At 46.9% G+C, this 18,476-nt stretch overlaps 1 long non-coding RNA gene across 1 annotated transcript in view; it reads right to left on the bottom strand.

Annotated features, from left to right (window-relative positions):
• Positions 1-665: 665 nt before the first annotated feature.
• The window catches only part of LOC126505102 (uncharacterized), a 48,089-nt gene continuing 30,278 nt past the window's right edge, over positions 666-18,476 (bottom strand). The window contains exons 2-3 of the long non-coding RNA XR_007592811.1: positions 3,944-4,060; positions 666-1,630 (exon numbers count right to left, since the gene is read on the bottom strand). This is a non-coding gene — a long non-coding RNA (uncharacterized lncRNA). The remainder of the gene's footprint in view (positions 1,631-3,943; positions 4,061-18,476) is intronic.

Genomic DNA, 18,476 nt, shown 5'->3' on the forward strand with positions numbered 1-18,476 from the left:
CTATTCCACTCTCTTCACGACTATTAAACTATCTAAGTGCCCAATTTGCAGACAGGACATTCAGCATTTGACCTGGGTGTGCATAATAAAGCAAATTTGGCTCAGAACGTCCCTTACTTATAATTTCTCCTCAAATGTTACTGGTTTAAATGCTGGTTGTAGCGGGAAGCAGATAGAGAAGCTATTAAATTAGGGTTTTTATAATTAACCTGCTTGAGCTCTCGTTCTAATTTAGAGGCACGCAGGAAGTTCATACTTTTCTTTTTTGGGCTGTAATTTTTTTCAGTTTCTGTAAATCTTACACATTAACCTTGAAGCCATGTGATTTTTTTTCCCTGAAACTCTTCGAATTCTTTAAATAAACCTGGGGGTTGGATGGGGCTGGCGTTTTCAGCACCACATATTCAGCATTTGAAACCCACTCTCCTTTCTTTGTGAAAGGCACTGTCACTGGATCCATTCAGAGGGAAAATGCATGCGATCATCTGGCAGTCCACTCAGGATGAGGGCGAGTTATATATATGTGAGAAGCCATCTTCTTGTTATTTATTAAAACACATGTGAAATTAATGTTTTAATCTATTCACTGTTTAATTAAAATATTTTTTATGGAGCTCCTAGTACGCGAAAGGCAAGCCTTCATGTGAATTCATTCTTTTCCTTCGACATTAATATGGTCCAGTCCTTTAAATTTTCTCTGCAGACTGCTGGGCACAGACAAGCCCTGGGCCTGAAAGGGCAGCCACCCACTAGGGTGGAAACAGCACGAGGAAGCTGGACCATGCCTGGCACTGCTGACATTTGCAGCCAGATGATGCGTGGTTGTAGGGACTGTCCTGTGCTTCGAGGAGAGTTTAACGGTGTTCCTGGTCCTACTGGCTGGGCACCGGCTGCACTTCATGCTTCCCTTCTCCAAGTGTGACATAGCTAACAGGAGTCAAGCACACCCTGCTGAAGCCCCGCCGAGCTACCGTGATTCTCAACGTACCAATTTCCACTCAAAGGGTATTCCTGGGCCAGTGAGAGGGCTCCGTGGGTAAAGATGCTTGCTGTCCATCCTGACAGCCTGAGCTCAATTTCTGGGATCACATGTGGACAGCAAAAACCAACTCTTCAGACCTCCACCTGCACGGTGTGGTGAGTACTAAACCACACACACACACACACACATACATGTACACACACATGCACAAACACACGCACACACACATACATGTACACACACCACCACCACCACCAACAACAACAACAACAAATATAAGTCTGAAATGTTTCTTAAAATGCATTCCTTTTGCTTCCTATAGATGATAATAAAGTATGTAATTTGTGTAGTGAGACTCCACATCAAACAAATTCCATTTCTGTTTCCGCCACCAGAAATAATAGTGTCAGATGATCTCTTCCCAAAATAAAGAGTGGAGAACTGGCTTTGACCCAGACTTAGAGTTAGCATTGAGTTTTCCTAAGCAGGTGTAAGTCTGGAGGAGCAGCCTTTGTGCTAGTGCAGGGTCCCTTGCCTTCTCGGGCTGTTTTAGCGGGTGGTGGCGGAGATACTGGTGCTCAGTCCTGGACACTGCAACATCGCATCAGGTTTGTCTGTCCCCCCAGTTTCCAGACTGCCAGCTTCTCGCTGCAGAAAGAACAGAGAACACTCATTGTTCTGTTTATAAGGTACCAACCGCATTCAGAAGCTCTGCATCCTCACGACCTGCTACACCTCCTAACATGATCTCTCTGAGAATAAATATTATGATATTTGAATAGGGAGAGAGGATACAGATGTTGAGTTCACAGTCTATTTCATGACTAATGCAAAGTGATGTTAAGGAGCCACCACGTGAACCAGGACCTGAGGAGCACCAGTACACGGAACTCCAGAAGTCCACATGTTTTGCCATGAGCAGAACTGTGAAAAGGAACCCCCAGTCCTCACACCACTCTGTATAAGATATCTATAATCTGATTAAAGTGCAGGTCTCTAGATCCTACCGGTAGGGAGTTTTACTTAGGAGATCTGGGGAGGTATAAGTTTTATTCTTTTAAGATGTATCCAAATGATCCTCCGCAGGTGGGCTAACCCTTTGAAAATATCTACTTGGATTTGAGGATTTTTTTTGATTTTTTCAAGACAGGGTTTCTCCGTAGCTTTTTGGTTCCTGTCCTGGAACTAGCTCTTGTAGACCAGGCTGGCCTCAAACTCACAGAGATCCGCCTGCCTCTGCCTCCCGAGTGCTGGGATTAAAGGTGTGCGCCACCACCGCCCGGCGAGGATGTTGTTTTGTGGTCGAATGAGGCTCTAAGATGTATCTCCAGTACCGGAAAAAAACCAAAACCTCTCTTGAAGATAAAGAATGGCTACTGAGCCTTGACATTAACACAGCTGGAGGCATTGCAGAATCACGAAAGGGTTGGACTATTAAGAAGTTAGGAAGGCACTGACAGCCTTAGTCATGCCGGAAGGGGAGAGTCTCTGAAAGGACGCTATCCATTTAAGAGTGAAGAGTGAGTGCAGCCTTGTCACTGTGTCTTCCTTAAGACAGAGTATCTCCTCTGTGGGAATGAGTACTTAGTGTCACCTTAGCCTAAAGTCACTAGACATCCAAAATATTTAACTAGCTCCTTCTGCATTTCCTGGGGGCAACTCTCCTCACCATAAATTAATAGCTATTCCAATGATATATATATATATATAGATGACTGTGGGCTTGGACGACATGAGCCCTTCCCAGAATCTAGGTCTATTTATTCAGGATGCTGTCAAAGCCAGGTTGCCCAGTCTAGAATCATAATGGTGAAAAGTTAATAACTATAAAACTAGGGGTTTGATGGTAAAATTTTAGCAGAGAGTCGGGAAGGGGCGGTAGTACCTACATTTGTGTCCTTGACCCGTCTTCATGAGTCAGACACCGGTGCTCACATGCCCATTGCAAATGGTAGGACAGCAGGCGAGGTGCTGCTGGGGCTTAGATCTCGGTCCATCGCATCGCTCACTCAAAGCTTCAAACCGTTAATGTGATCTCATCAACGCTTTATGTGTGTGTGGCCCTGTGCAGAGCAGCAATAGCCTTCAGCATGCAATTCTAGCCGACTTTTATAGCCACATCGTGAGCTAAGTATAACAGATATTGTTCTCTTTTATATATGAAGAAACGCTCAGCTGCTTGCCTACGGTTAAAGAGCTGGTGCACGGCAGAGCAGAGACATATGGTAACTACATTTGTTGAATGTCAACCTGGAGGCCAGACACATTAATGTCTGGTCTAGTCTTGAAAGCCATCGTACGAAGTAGACCTTATTGGCTTACTTTGTCTGTGTGTATGTGCACAGATGCAGAGGTCACAGGTCAACCTTGTGTGTTATTTCTCAGGAGTATGGGTGGTGGTTCTCAGCCTAAGTATGGACTGGCATTATAAAGAAATTTAGTTGTCGTGAAAAACCGTCAGATGGAGTCTTTTAGATACTTCTCATTGGCATTATTACTAAGATTCTAGTCAGTCCTAGAAATAAACATTTTAAGTCAAATTTTGTTGTCAATAGTCCATGTGGTGATAAAAAATATATGAATGGGTTGTTTACCTAGATTCACAAATCATGAACTACATGATTTTCAAATTTCAGTCTCGCTTCAGAGAAAATTGACTTCTTGCTCATCTAACGCATGTATTTAGAAGCAGAGAATCCAAGCAATACTTAACCATAACGCTAATTATAGTATTCAGAAGGCTTCTTGCCATGGGGCTCTCGGATAACTACAGTCATGTGATCTTTTTTTTTTCTCAGGGTGGGCTCAAGATGGAGGTAGAACTGCCAGCTCCATCTGAGAGATCACAAGCCTGTGGTCCTGCTCAGACCTTAGGCATCCTGGCGGAGGTCATCGGTGATCTTAACAGCAGCAAGGAATCCTAGCTCGGGATAGAAGCACACAGACACGACCACTGCTCACCAGATCCAAGCACTCTGTCCCCGAGGGTCAGGACAGCTGTCCGCTAACAGCTCAGGTAAACGTGGGAACACAGGAGAGTACAGTTGAAACTTTTCCCTTACTCATTCCTTCTTGTTCCTAGTTACAATGGAAAATTAAGAGTCAGCATTTATTCCTAATGGTTTACCTTGTCTGACCTAGAGATTCTTCTATAGCTCCTGGAAAAAAAAATGTTTTATTGAAATAGTTTCGGTTCAGTGTATCATATCTGCACACTAACAATCAGAAGGCAATTCATTTTAAAGATAATAAGGCCCCCATGAGTGCTTGCCCAGTTAAAAACTATAATTTAATTATGTCCAACCGCAGCCTATGATTGGAGGACACTCACTCTTTCTCCCCGGCCTTCCCTTCAAAGCCAAGCAGTCACAGTGAGTGTTTACATCAGCTCACTGTCTCTCAAGCGCTCATTTCACGGCCGACTGAAGACAGCAAGGCTTATTGCATTTCCGGTGCGCTGCCCTCTCCAAGTGATGAGTGGCTTTCTCAGGTGAAGGGCTTGTCATCTCTACTGTGACTAGAACACTGGGGTAGCATTTAGGGATTTCCAAAGTCCAGATCTCCAGGAAGCCCGTACCCTACTCACTAGGAGCCTGTGATTGTCTCTGAATCTCCAGGAAGAGTGGGGGGCGCATCCTTAGGAGAAACAGAGTCCGAATTTGGGGAAAGGAGGCTAAATTCTCAGGTTTTGGTGAAAATCCCTTCTCTCTACTGACCCTGATGGATTTAGGCTCTTGTCACATCTCACGTGTGCTGTGTGCCCCAGGTATCACCTGCAGTGCTCAGTGTCTCTCAAGACCATCTGCCTTCTCACCCCGTGTCTCTCAAGATCGCCCACCTTCTCCCACGGGCAGTTGAGGTTCTTCTGCTCCTACACAGCAGCCCTCAGGTTACTCCCCACTGAAAGGCTTCATCCCTCCATGTCGGTCCCACCAGAGTCTCCCAAAGGACACCAGAACAAGGGACTGCACATCTGCATTGCCATCCTCACCACTTGGCGTTTCTGGTTCCTACGTGTGTAGCTATGGAGTGGGGTAGAGAGGCTGGAGGGAATGTTTGAACACAGACTTGGGTTGGTTGATTGTTCAAATTGTTTTCCTTGGTTTTCTAAATATATATTTAAAATTTTAGTACATTTTATTTCTTTATCTATTGTGTGCACATGTGGGGGGCTCACATGGCATGCATATGGAGTCCATTCTCTCAGTTCACATGCGGTATCACATTCAGGGCATCAGTCTTAAGGCTCCGGCTTCCACCCTGAGCTGTTTTGCTGGATCATTTTCCTCTCTCTCTCTCTCCTTCCCTTCCTCCCTCCCTCCTTCCCTCCCTCCCTCCCTCCCCACCTCTCTCTGTAGGCCAGGATAGCCTCAAACTTGTGATCCTTTTCCAGCCCCAGCCGGGCATGGACTACCATGACTGACTTGATGGCTGTTTTGACAGGCACCCTGCCACGTTAATCTAGCTTTCTATGACTTCATACTGTAATGAGCACCCCAGGAATAGTTAGGTTTTATAACAACACGTAAGATTTGGAGGGGCTCAACAAGGGCACAGATCCAGTATTTGCTTATTGATTTTTTTCCCTGGTGCCTGCTGCTCTCTGATTGGCACAAGGAGAGCTCTCAAGCGATGCTCCTGTGTTACCCGCAGCTGCTTCAGGAGCAGGACCACGACAGGGCCCTTAACGGCAGCAGGAATGAATCAGTTTGGCAAGAGGATGCTCTTCTTTGTCTAGGGAGAGATAAATGCCTCAACCCTAGCCCACAACAAGTCATTCTGAACCTCTGCCAGGCTGCCACTGCAGGGCAGTGAGCAGCCGAGAGCAGGCTACATTTGGTTTCACAATCCGAATATCTGCCTGAAGACATGACCCCACCACCTTCCCTCCCTGGGGAGGCTGCCAGCACCTAACCCTCGCAGGACAGCAAAGGCTTCCTCCCTGGGGGTGAGGGAAGGCGATCAGAGACTGCAGAGTGGCCAAGCCCGGAAGGAACCCTGCTATTTGATCTAGGTTAGAGGTCAAGACTACTTCCATCAGAACACACAGTTCTTTCTAAGAGGTAAAGAAGCTTGCTGACAATGAACTGGGGTGTGTGTGTGTGTAGACATGAAGAGGCAGAGGAGATAAAGACAGAAATAGGCAGGTGGGCATAAGAAAGGGTTGAATAAATGAACATTCTCTGTAATTGATATAGAAAATGTGTTCTCCCACAAGCCAGTCCACAGCTAATGAGCACATCGGAGAGGTTTGACTTCATGCCTGTTTTCCTCGGTGAATTTCATCCTCTCGGTCTGCCCAGCAGTTACTTGAGAGCCTTTCCCAAACAGGATGATGTAGCAGAGTAAGTGGCCCCAGGGACTGCTTCCTTCAACCTTAAATCAAAAGCCATTACTACTGTCTGACGGCTGCTTGGTGATCTGCGTGAGCTCACGGCAGTAGCTTCCTGTATCCCACCACACCCACAACAGTTCCTGTCAACTGACCTAGTCGGTTGGAGTTGCTTCGTTGGTGCCAGGGGACCTGAAGTGATGCCTACCTCAGGTGAACCCTGCCTTTTATCCCTCACACCTTCTGAGTCCTTACAAGTCTGAGCATGACCTGTGGTCCGAACACACCCAAGCTAGGAAAGTGGGTCAGAGGAGATGAATGTGTACTCATAGCCATGTGAGCCTTGCAAATCTCTATTTCAAGTCACTCAGATACACCAGCGAGAGTATGTGTGAATGTTCCTATTTTCCTCACACCAAAATACAACTAAAAGTTCAAGATGAGCCAAAATTTTTACACAATAATTTAGAGCTATTACATAACTAGTAGACATTGAGTAACAGTGAAGTGGCTATGATCATTGGACCCTGCTGCTTTGGGGCCTGTGGGGAGATAGGACAGCATGGTAGGAGCCACGCCCCGGAAGTAACTTCTTCCTAGGAGGCCCAACCTCAAGATTCTACTGTCAACGACATTGCAAGCTCATGGCCACGTCTACCACACAGGCCCTTGAGGGGTATTTAACTATAGCATTCCTCTTCTCGGAAACATGACGCTGGAGGCTGTGAGCCTGGATTCGGGTTTAGAGCGTGTCTCATCTGAGCATCAAAGGTGCAAATGCTGACGGGCGCCCACTGGCAGCAAACCTGCTCTCCAGGGCAAGGAGAGGCCATCCTAGGGGTGGGACTAGTACTGCAAGAAACCCACGGATGCTTGGGGAGAAAACTTCTTTATTAAGGGATGAAATGGGGAACACACACATCTATGGATACAGTAGGAAGTGACGTCTCCACCGTGGAAAGATGGAGAAAGCTCCGGACCTGGTCACCAAATGGTGCATCAGACGCTCATGTATCAGGAAAAACCATGCCCATGGCAGATGACCTCCAAATGTCATTGGCTAAATGGATCAAGCTCCTGCTCCCGCAACCGGCTAGGATCATCGTAAAAGGATTGTGTTAGGGGCCATGTAATTAGCCATCTTGTTACTGTTACAAACGTCACAGAAACAGCCCGGGGAGGGAGGACTGACTTTGTCTCACAGTGCGGTCCATCAAGACAGGGGAGAAAAACTTACCCTGGGTACAGGAGCAGGTAAGTAGGATGTCTTACGTGTCAGCGGACCAGGAGGCAGAAGAGGCTTGGCCATTGGCAGGGCTAGCTAAGCTCCAACTCTTAAGGCCCACCCCTCACTTGTCAATCTGATTGCTGGAATCACTGAGAGACGCCCTCAGGGCGGGTTTGTGAGACTGTTCCCAGGAAGGAGTGACCTGAGTGGGAAGTAGTCCCTTCTAGCAGCAGCCCGGATGGAAAGAGGGAAATCCTGTGAGGTTTGCTTTCCTGCTAACACCCTTGCTGGGGAATGGTCTCTCTTGCTCTTGCTTTGGCCACCACCACCATATTTTTTGCTATTCCAGGATCCAGTTTCTTTGGCTTTCGATCAATGGCTCCCCAGAATCCCCCAGGCCTTTAGTGGAGGTTGGAACTGCTGAGGGGCCCAGACTCACAGACTGAACAATTACAGGGCTTCTCCAGTGTGCAGCCATCTCTGGGCTGCCTCACCATTTCATGCAAGCCAATCTAATAAATCCCTTTTGCTACATATTCCTTCTACCGGTCCGTTCCTCTAGAAGACCCTGACTGATACACTCACACATTTGTTCCTTCTGGCTTACACAGGCTCCCCAGCTTCCTACAACAGCATCACCCACTGGTGATCGCAGACCTATGGGAGACATTGTGCATCTAAACTACAATGTTTGCCGGGTGGCAGGAGAATTTGTCTTCATGAATATCAGAATTTAGATGTGGGCAAGGCAAATTTTCCTCTGTGGTATTAAAGTAGAACAATTTTTCATTATAAACGAGAACTATTCCTGTTTAGGCTGATAAAGCCTGCTGAGAGCATCCAAGGCGTACATTCTCCTTCCGGCCATCGTACGCGTCTGGACCGTGGCGGTTGCTATGAAATGCATGAGGCTACTCGTCCACAAAGGGGTGTGATTACTCTGTGCGCGGAACCCTTTGCAGCCTGGGAGCCATTTTAATTTTGCTGTTAGAATTTGCTGTTAAAGAGAGCTGGGCGAGCAGAGCTGAGGTTTGGAAGCTTCTGCCCTCCCTCAAGCGTTGAAACACACCAGGCAGAACCATCTCTCTTTGCAAACTGCAGAGCAACCAAGACCAATCAATACGTTTGCACAGCGGCCACGTCCTGCTCCGTTTCCTATTGCTGTGAGCCATCCAGAGGCCGGGCGTTTAGTTCTGACACCTTGTTCCCCAAGTGCAAATGTTGATGATTTTTCTTCATTGCATAACAAAATACTATTTAAAAATACATCATTTCCTGAGAAGTAAGAGCCAGAGATAGAAGCCCCTACATGTGTCCAGTGGCCCCGCATCTGAGCATGACAGTGCAGACACCAACCTGCTGCAGCAACCCGGGGCCTTTGCTGCTGCTGCACAGTTGACTGATCTGTGGGCCCAGAAGATCACAGACCTTGGAAGTTCCTTGGCCCAAACCTTGGAGGTTCCTTCTCTAGTGTTCAATACGCCAAGCAAACACTGGTACAGCCAGAACCAGCTGTATGTAGCTTGGTTCCTCAAAATCTGGTCCTTAGGTCACCTGTACCAGAGTCCCATAGGTGGGAGGTGGGGGCTTCCCCAAGCAGAGGATTCCTGGGCTCCAGCACACTCCACCACATGAGAGCCTCTGAGAATGGAGCCTGCTCTTTGCTTCCCTTGTTCTGATATTCGTGTTGGTTTTGAAATGCGTGTTTAAGTTTCGAATCATTTGCATCACTTTTCTTAGAAGATTTTTGTATATTTTCAGTCCACGAATAAAAATAGGGGGGAAACAATTGGCACACACCATGGGTATTCCAAAGACTCCCATTCATGTTTCCTCCTGATCTGGTTCTTATAATAACTCCATGAAGTGGGCATGGTTTCCTTTTTAGAGAACACTGAGCAAAGCAGAGACGCTAACTGGCTCAACATCATACAACAGGACTCAGATGCAGGAAAGTCTGGCTTTAGAAGCTAGACTTCCATGCCTCCACCAAACTGTTTTATATGCCGGCTTCTTGTAGTGTGGCCCTGACCGCTATGCCCTGCTCACCTAACCAACATCTCATCCCTGGAGACTAACCTTCATGCCTGACTCCATGGTGCCTTCCTTGGCCCCCCTGAATTGAGACCCCTTTTCCATGTGGGGAAGAGAGGATCTGGAACGGGAGCCAGGGGAGGAAGCTAAAAGTGCTTGGCGAGGACTTGGGAGTTCAGTGATCACCTGCAGCCATTGCCACTCTCCGTTCTGAGGCTGATGAAAATAGCCGAACCCAACAAGGTTCACTGTCACCCAGTGTGGCTGGCAACCAAACCACGAAATTCCATGCTAGGTTTTTTCCTGGACATGAGGTGAAGTTTCTTTCCCCTGAGTTGCTCATTAGAGCAGATGAGAGTAAAAGGCAGCTCACGGAACAGAGGCCCCAGTCAGGGCGCTCGTGACTTTCTGACAGTTGTTCATCATAGCCCAAGACTCGACAGATTTTGTTGAATAATTGAATGAATTTTGAATGACAGCATGTTGTTTTCTGAACTGTCACCCGAAGAAACAGTAGAGGCAACGCAATAGGCTTCCTGTTTGGCGGTCCTGCTTTGCTGCAGAGACAATTAGATGTGCTGGTAGACATGGCGTGTCTATCTAGATGTAATGCTTTGACCCAAAGGAGGCTGCATGAATTGCCTGACCTGTTCCAGAACAACGCTGGAGCATGATCATCCTGCTCGTGTGTGCAGACATGAACGAAGGTTGATGTCCTGCATGACCGGCCCAGCCACCCCGAGAACCATGTCTCCTAAAGCATGCGCTGGCCTTGAGCTGTCCCACGGTTCTTCCTGCGTTCGTTGGCACTTGGTGCCGTTTGCAGGGTCTGGCCACTTACGCGTCTCCTGGCATCTGATTCTCTCCCAGTGGCCACCAAGTACATTTCCAGTGTGACAGTTACTCCATCAGCCTTCCCGAGCAGAAGGATTTGAAAGGAGGGCCGCTGTTATCCAGGAGTGCAATTATTGACATGCACAAATAGTTGGGCATGTAATTGGCTAATGGGAAGTGCAATCGGCCACATGTGGGCATAATTAGCCACTTGCCCCTCGTTTGGAGGGTATAATTATCAAAGTGGGCAATTTTATATCTGCAGATAATTGTACGTGCAAGAGAGTCGGCTAGGAAATTGGGTCCTTAATTACTTTTCGTGTCCCTGTAACCAGAGAAGCATCATAGAGGAAAGGTAACGTTTGTGTTCTGGATGAACCGTCCGCTCCAGCCGCGGAGAGGATGCACGGAGAAGAACTGAGCAGGGACGGGCCTGGGATCTCGTAGATGAAGCTGCACAGTCCTTGCCAGAAAAGCCCCAGCATCCAATTACCATGGACGTGGCGGTGAAGCCCCCCTAGAGGTCAGCCATCTGCCTTGGCAGACAGCAAGGCTCCATTTTGCTTCTGCCCTGTTCGGGCATCATTTTTTTTTTTTTTTTTTTTTTTTTTTTTTTGCTTTAGCTGTTTTAACATTTTTCTCACTTTGTGGTTTTATAATCTGAGAAGCGCCAGTTGGTTTGGCCCGGTGAGTGATTTTGTTCCCTGCTGGAGGTGGGTCATTTAAAATGCCTTAACAATACCTGTAACCAGCCATTCATCCAGGATGTACGTAGAATAACAGAGTGAGAACACGCGCATCTCTCTGCGGTTTTTCCAAGACCTTGGATGGCAGAGATTTTACAGTCTCTGCTGAGCCCCCTGCATTCTGGTGGAAACAGCTCTGCAAAACTTTCCCCCCCCACTCTCCCACTCAACCACACGAAAATACACTTGCTAACTGCAGAGCCTAAAAATACATGTCACATGCAAGCGCAAGGGAGGTTTTACAGAAAAAAAAAAGCATGAATTGACTCTTTAGGAATATGCAGGCTGAATAAATTTTTTAAAGAGGAACTATAACTCTCTGATTGCCCTGTCCTTCACCTCCACCAGACTATTATCTTCTGGAGAGGACGTTACAGCGCCGTGGTGGGGGATGAGTCGCTAAAGTTAGAAAGGGCTATGTGCCATGCTGGGTCATGGCAGATAAATTACTTAAACATTTAGCCAGATATTTCTTTTCAGCTAAATAGAATTCAAACAAAGCGCGGGACCCAATGTTCAGGCACCTTGTAAGCTCAGGTAAGCGGTAGCTACATTAAAAGTGTTAAAAGCTTCCTTTCTTTGTCTCTAGCATAGCCCGTGTCTATCAGGCACACGATGTCCCATGTCGTGTGTGTAGAGTGTACAGGCTTCATTTACCTGATGGACAGGAATATGGGCTTGCACGTATGTGCAGTACACAGAGCCTCATGCCCATAGAGCAGTGAGCCTCGACCTTCCTAACGCTGCGTGCGATCTTTTAATAGAGTTCCTCATGGTGTGGTGAGCGCAGACCATAATATTATCTTCGTTACTACTCCATAACTGTAATTTTGCCATCGTTATGAACTGTAATGCATTTCTGTGTCTTCCAATGGTCTTAGGCAGCACTTTTGAAAGAGCTGATGGACCACAAAAGGGTTGCAACCCGCAGGTTGAGAACCACTGTTATAGAGGATCTTTCACAGCTACGGATGAACAACAGCCATTCCATGGTCCAATGTGGCAACTTGTTAACGTGTGCTGAGCTCAAGGCCAAGGTCCTCCTTGCTTTTATGGCTTCTGGACTGAACTCTGTCTTCTACACTTTTCTCTTCCCCCTGTGGTCGTCCTCAAAAATTCCGTTGGGGGTTTCTAATCTCTGTTTCCGTTTCTGTAGCTTGCTGACCTCCGTGGGCAAACGGCTTCACGCTGCCAGTATGACTTTCCTAAATCTGCGTGTCTCCTCCTGAATTTTCATTGACCTTGTCCTGTTACCTCGCCTTGCCACCGACCTGTGCCTATTTCACGCTCACTCTGCTTTCAGACACCTTGTGTTGATAGCTTAAAACTGGTTCCAGTTAAGACGTGGACAGCACAGAAGCAAGCAAAAGGGACAAACCAGGACCCTCCTCCAGAAGAGTCGGATCAGACGTTTTCCAGCACCGCTGTGTATACATGTTTATATTCATCTCAAGCCCCTTTGACGGTGCACTAGCCTGCTTTTCAAACCCTTTCCTATGGGAAGGTCCCAGCCTCACCTGTGGCCCAGTCTCTAATCCCAGCGCATTGCTCACGGTCCATGCCTAACCTTCAACACTTGGCGTTGTGGGGACAGCAATGCTTTAAGTACTGACCATAGAGATATTAATACTATCTTTTAAAATGAGAGAAGGGCCATATAAGGGTCTTTTAAGAGCTAATCATATTGTCCTCTCTCCCTCCCTTCCCCTCCCTTTCTGTCTCTGTCTCTCCCCCCCCCCCCCCCCCCCCCCCCCCCCNCTTCCCCCCCCCCCCCCCCCCCGCCAACCTCTGGTTTTTCAGTGTGACCCTGGCTGTCCTGTAATTCACTCTGTAGACCATGCTGGCTTCAAACTCAGAGATCCACCTGCCTCTGCCCTCTGAGTGCTGGGATTAAAGGTGTGCACCACCATCGCCCAGTTTATCTGCCCCTTTCCTAGCCCATCTTTATTACTGGGTAGCCCTTCAGGTGGTGACTTTCCTGTGCCATTTGATGCTTTTTGCCCTCACTTCAAAATGGAATTCTTCACTGCATAGCTCAGCACAAGTCCCTTAATGCGCCTCATATGAAGTATTAGCTGAAGCTGAGAGAGCTCTTCCCTCAGGAATCAAATCGTAAATATTACCTCGCTGAAATTAAGCACCGCAGTAATGTGCTTACTGTTGCAGAAGAGTGGGGGGGGGTGTCTCTCACATGCCAAGAGCGGCCCTCCTTGTTTGCCCACTTGTTAGACCCCTGGGTATAAGCAGGAAGCTGGAGGCGAGGCAGGAAGGTATTAAATGGGTGAAAAAGAATGTTCACCAAGGGCGTGGCTCACTTCCCCGTGACCTCTGTGCAGGGCACACTGGGCCGGGAGCTCTGGCTTGAGTTGTCGGTTAGGAAGTGTAAGCGATTTTAAAAACAAGTTGAGATTTTTGACTTTTCCTGGGAAATCTTCAGGGTTGGCCACTCTGAGTTGCATTCTTCCGCGGAGCACACTTGGCTGCAAGTGAGCACCAGCTGCTCCTTCGAAAGGCCCCAGGCATCCTCCCGCTGGATCAGCTCCCACCTACTCTCTCTCCACCCGTCACGGTTCTCCTCGGAGCCAGAACCACTCACTCCTGTGGTCTGCAGGTCATCTGAGTTTGTGACTTCTAGCCAAAAGGACGCCAGGGAGCGAGCTCAGATTAAATTTCCCCCTAAAATGAGGGTGTCCGGCATCTGTGGAATCTCGTCGTTCATCGTGAACCGCCATGGTGTGTTATAGAGAGTAGATGCTTCTCTAGCAGGATGAAGTGCTCAGTGGGAGGAGAGAGAGTCAGTCCAAGCAGGCTCGCCGAAGCTCAGGGCACTCTCCTAATGCGTAGGGTGTGGAGAGTCACCCACAACATTTTAGGCTCTGCCCTCTTGATAGTGCAGAAATCCCCTGCAGACCTTACCGGATCAGGGGATCTTTGAAACAATATATCTGCCAAGACCCTCTGATCAGGGAGATTTATACTAAATTGAGATTTCAGTGCTTCATAAAAGGCCCAGCGTGCTAACAAAGTCATATCATCCTGGTTAAGATGGTTTGCCATGGTTGGCCTCAGTTTCCTCGCAGGAAAAGCAGAGGCAATTTCTGCAGATTTCCATCCTGGTTCCCCCCCCCCAAAGAGATGTTAATAAACTAAGCCTTTCCCACAGCTCCTTTTGAGGAGGCTCATCACTGGTTTGGAGTTTTATTTTTAATTTCTTAATTCCTATTAAAATAATCTCCTTTGTACTTGGATATAGAAGAAAGCAGAGTTGGAGAATGTTGTTTTTCTCATCACATTGACCTTACAGAGAGCGCCTGGCGTGGACTGAAGGGGGCCCTGTGAGCCTAACACCGGGAAGCCAAGTTGGGGCCTGAATTGGAAGCCCTGTGAGGTACCCGCTCCCAGGCATCTGGTTGCTCACTGACACAGGCGAGAGTGACTCTCGTTCTAATTAGAGCGGAACAAAATGGATGCCTCGCCTTTTTTATAGAAAATTAAAAACCGAGAAACTGCTGCCCCCACTTTTGATGCGACCCGACTGTCGGGAAGCAGCGCCTGTGAAGTGGCCCCTGAGCTGAAAGGAGGGATCATGAAAATATCAAGGTGCTAATTGAATTCCTACCTTCTCCTCTCTCCATGCCAAGGTGAAAGAAGAAAAAAGAAAAAGTAAATAGAAATACGAACAGCTGAAGCAGCTTCAGTTCTAAGGATTTAAATGACCCAAATGGGCTCCTTCTCAAATAAAAAAAAAAATTAAATACCTAAACTGTTGCCAGCTGCAGTTGAGGTGACCAGCGCAGTGCATGAACTGCTCCTAAGGAGGCTGTTCCGAAACAGAAGCGACAGTGTTATTTTAGTGAGTACCTTATTTATCACCTAAGGGCTTCAGTCAAAACTGCATTAATTGACTGTTACACGGGACACTTTCCTCCGTGAGACATGGTCTTTTATCTTGTCCGACTGGCCTAGAGCTTGCTGTACAGACCAGGCTAGCCACTAACGCAGAGAACGGCTTGCTCCTGCCTCCCAAGTGCTGGGATTAAAAGGCATCTGCCACCACGCTGGGAACAAGATAAACATTTAAGGTGAAGACAGCTAATATACATTCAGATTATGCAAATGCTTTTGAATACTTAAGTATAAGTTTTGATTTTTTGGCTAACAAGTCGAAATAGAAACCAGAGCCCTTGGAATGAGCCCTTTGTGCCCTCTAGCATGCATTGAGTTGCGATTTTACACCTGATACTTTGTTGAACACATCTTCTAAGTTTATTCCTACACAAGCAATCATTACGCTGTTATATAAGCAGACAGAGGCTGCAGGAGGCTAAATACTTAAGGTCGTAAGTAAGTAGATTTGAGAGAGATCCAACAAATCTCAGGTGTTCAGGACCACGTCTTTGACAAATATGACTTTGCCTGTAGCCCATAGATTTTAAAACTGAAAGTTCAGAGTATTTTCATTTGTATTTATTTATTTGTTCTTGTATTTATTTGTTTGTTCATTTATTTCTGTCTGTGTGAGTATTTTGCCTATGTGTGTGTGTGTGTGTGTGTGTGTGTGTGTGTGGATCACGTGTGTGCCCACAGGGGCCAGAAGAGGGTATCAGACCCCTGGAAGTGGAGTTACAGGCTCACACTGACCCCCATTTCCCTCAGTATCACAAGCACACACTTCAGAGTCCATGCTGATGCCTGCCTCTTCTCGCCCTAACCGTCGTCTCCAGCTCTTGGCCTTCCTTCCCCCGAGCTTCCGGTTTCTCCTCATCACACTGCTCTCTCGGCTCTGCTCTCGCTCTTTGCCTTCCTCTCTTCGTCCTTTTTCTTGCCCTCTCTTGGTTCCCTTTGCTCCTCTTTCTTGGCTGTCTCTTTGTCTTCATTCTTCACATCCCCCTACTCTCGTGGCCAAGTCCAGTCCGCTGACCATGATCTCTCTCTCTCTCTCTCTCTCTCTCTCTCTCTCTCTCACACACACACACACACACACACACACACACACACACGTGCAATGAAAACCTTCCCCTCAAGCACACCTTGGAGCAGTCAGTGCTGGCATCTGATGTGGAAACCCTCAGTTATATGCACAGATGCACACATTAGGAGATTAACCCTGCAGCTATTCGGAATAAAACCTAGGTACTGTATGCTGGGGCACAGAGAAGTGTGGGGTGAGGAGGGGGGGTGAGAAGCATGATGCCAAGACTGCAGAGAGCTTGACAAATTCCCTTAGATTTGCCAATTAGGTTGGAGGACATGGGTCACCTCTGCTGCACAATTTAGCATAGAAGACATCGAGACTGAAGGTATTAAAGAGCTATTTTAAAACTGTTAGTGCACAAGAAACAAAATAAGATGTTAGCTAGCAGGAAAACCAAGGTCAGGGAAGATTTTGTTTGCTTTCAACTTGTGCTGTTTCAAGTCCTTGATAACAATGCAATAGAAGAAAATCTAGAGTAAAAGAAAGATTCCTTGTTCACAGAACCCATTCTGAAAAGGGCCACGATAATTTAAAATGTGATTTGAAGTCAGCCATGACATAACCTTCAAAGCCTACAAGGAATCAGAGCAAAGCAAAGGCCTTGGAGAATGTGGCTCTACAATGAAATGTCATCGTGACAACCTCTTTCTTGGAGGTACATTTAAGATCATTTGAGTTGTCATTTTCTCTAGGAAGACTTCACTTTAATTACACAAATATTGAATATTTTTCAAGATAAGAAATGGTAGGGGAATCTGCTCTGAACTCCTTAGCCTTCAAGCAGCCTTGTATGAGATCCTCTGTGGAGATAAGACAGGGAGGAGGAAATAAGTCGGCTGGGGCCTCCGAAATGAGGCCTGTGAGTTGTACCTCAGCAGTTTTACAAAGATCTCTAAATGAGCAGTGGAGGGGACTTATTACTTCAAATATCACAGCTCTAGGCAAAACAGTGATGGCTATTAGTGAAACACCTAAAGATAGCAAGGCAAAGAAAAAAAAGCTAAAAATTTGAGCCTGCCATTTAAAAACCACCTAGCCTTTCAGTTATCATTTTGTGACAAACCAAAGGAAGATCTAACACCTAGAGAGCTCTCTCACCCTGACAGACCCTGACAGACCAGGCAGCCCGCGATTTAAGGTGGAGTTGTTTTGCTCTGAGCTTGAGTGCAACCAAAGGGGAAAATTGAATTTGACCTGGCAGTGGATGGGGGCAGCAGCAGGGGCGGAGGGAGTTGGTGGACTAGAGTCCTTGGAATGTGGCCTGAGAGACCAGGAGGAGCTAGAAATGCCTGTTGACCTTGGTTTTTACTTTGTAGCTGAGAATCCTGTATAATTTACAAATATTTTTGAGTTTCATTTCCCTCAACTGTAAACTGACTATATTCAGATCTAACATAGTGAGGTTAGGGTGAAAGGTCGAAGTTCATTAGAGAAGTGTGTATCACTGTCACTATGCGCCAGGTCCAGTGCTGGGGAGGCACCAAGGAATAAGACATTTGTATGCACAGGATACAGACAGATATGACTCCATTATAATCCACTTTAGGGTCACCTGCCTGGATGACTCTCTAGGTACCTTTTGCTCATAACCTCATTTATCCAAACCACAGCGCTTATGTCATGAAATTATCTCCTTAACTTTGTGAGTACATTTTACACTTGCTATACCTTTTTTGTGGCTTCTAAAGCAGGGGCTGGCTACTGGCATTTATGAACTGATTCTTGGTGAATGGAGAGGACACAGCATTCAAAAGGATGCCTGTGCCTTCATGAGCTGGGCTGCAGGACTTGCGCCATAAAGAAAAGCCAAACATAGACTTATTGGGCCCATTTGAAGGCATGCATGCATTTTCAGTAGGGATAGCCTACTAGAACACCTCACTCAAACACCACGCCGTCTAGATCCAACATCGAATCCCGACCCCACACCAGCCCCTGGCATATTCTCCATTTCAAAACTAACAAACTAGGCTTTCCTTACCTACCGGATAAAATTTAAAAACAAGCCACTATCTTTCTTTCCAGTCTTTTGTGGTACCTTTTGACCTCACTTTCTTAGGTCCTAGGACGACAAGAACAATATCTCCAAAGGTGATGCTCTTCAGTGAGTCTGGAGGATGGGTAGAATTCAGCTCCGTTGGTGGTCAGAGAGACAAAGATGTGAATATTCCCATGCACAACTCTGCTGTTTACTTTGAGCCACCCTGCTGTGGGACAAGGATTTCACCCTATAAAGATGTGTTTCTTGTACTTGTTTAATAAAAAATGCTGATTGGCCAGTAGCCAGGCAGGAAGTACAGGTGGGGCAACCAGGCAGGAAGTAGAGGTGGGGCAATGAGAATAGG

Source organism: Alexandromys fortis, unplaced genomic scaffold, assembly GCF_014885135.2.
Source record: "Alexandromys fortis isolate MF-2015 unplaced genomic scaffold, M_Fortis_MF-2015_v1.1 scaffold_16, whole genome shotgun sequence".
Taxonomy (NCBI): Eukaryota; Metazoa; Chordata; class Mammalia; order Rodentia; family Cricetidae; genus Alexandromys; species Alexandromys fortis.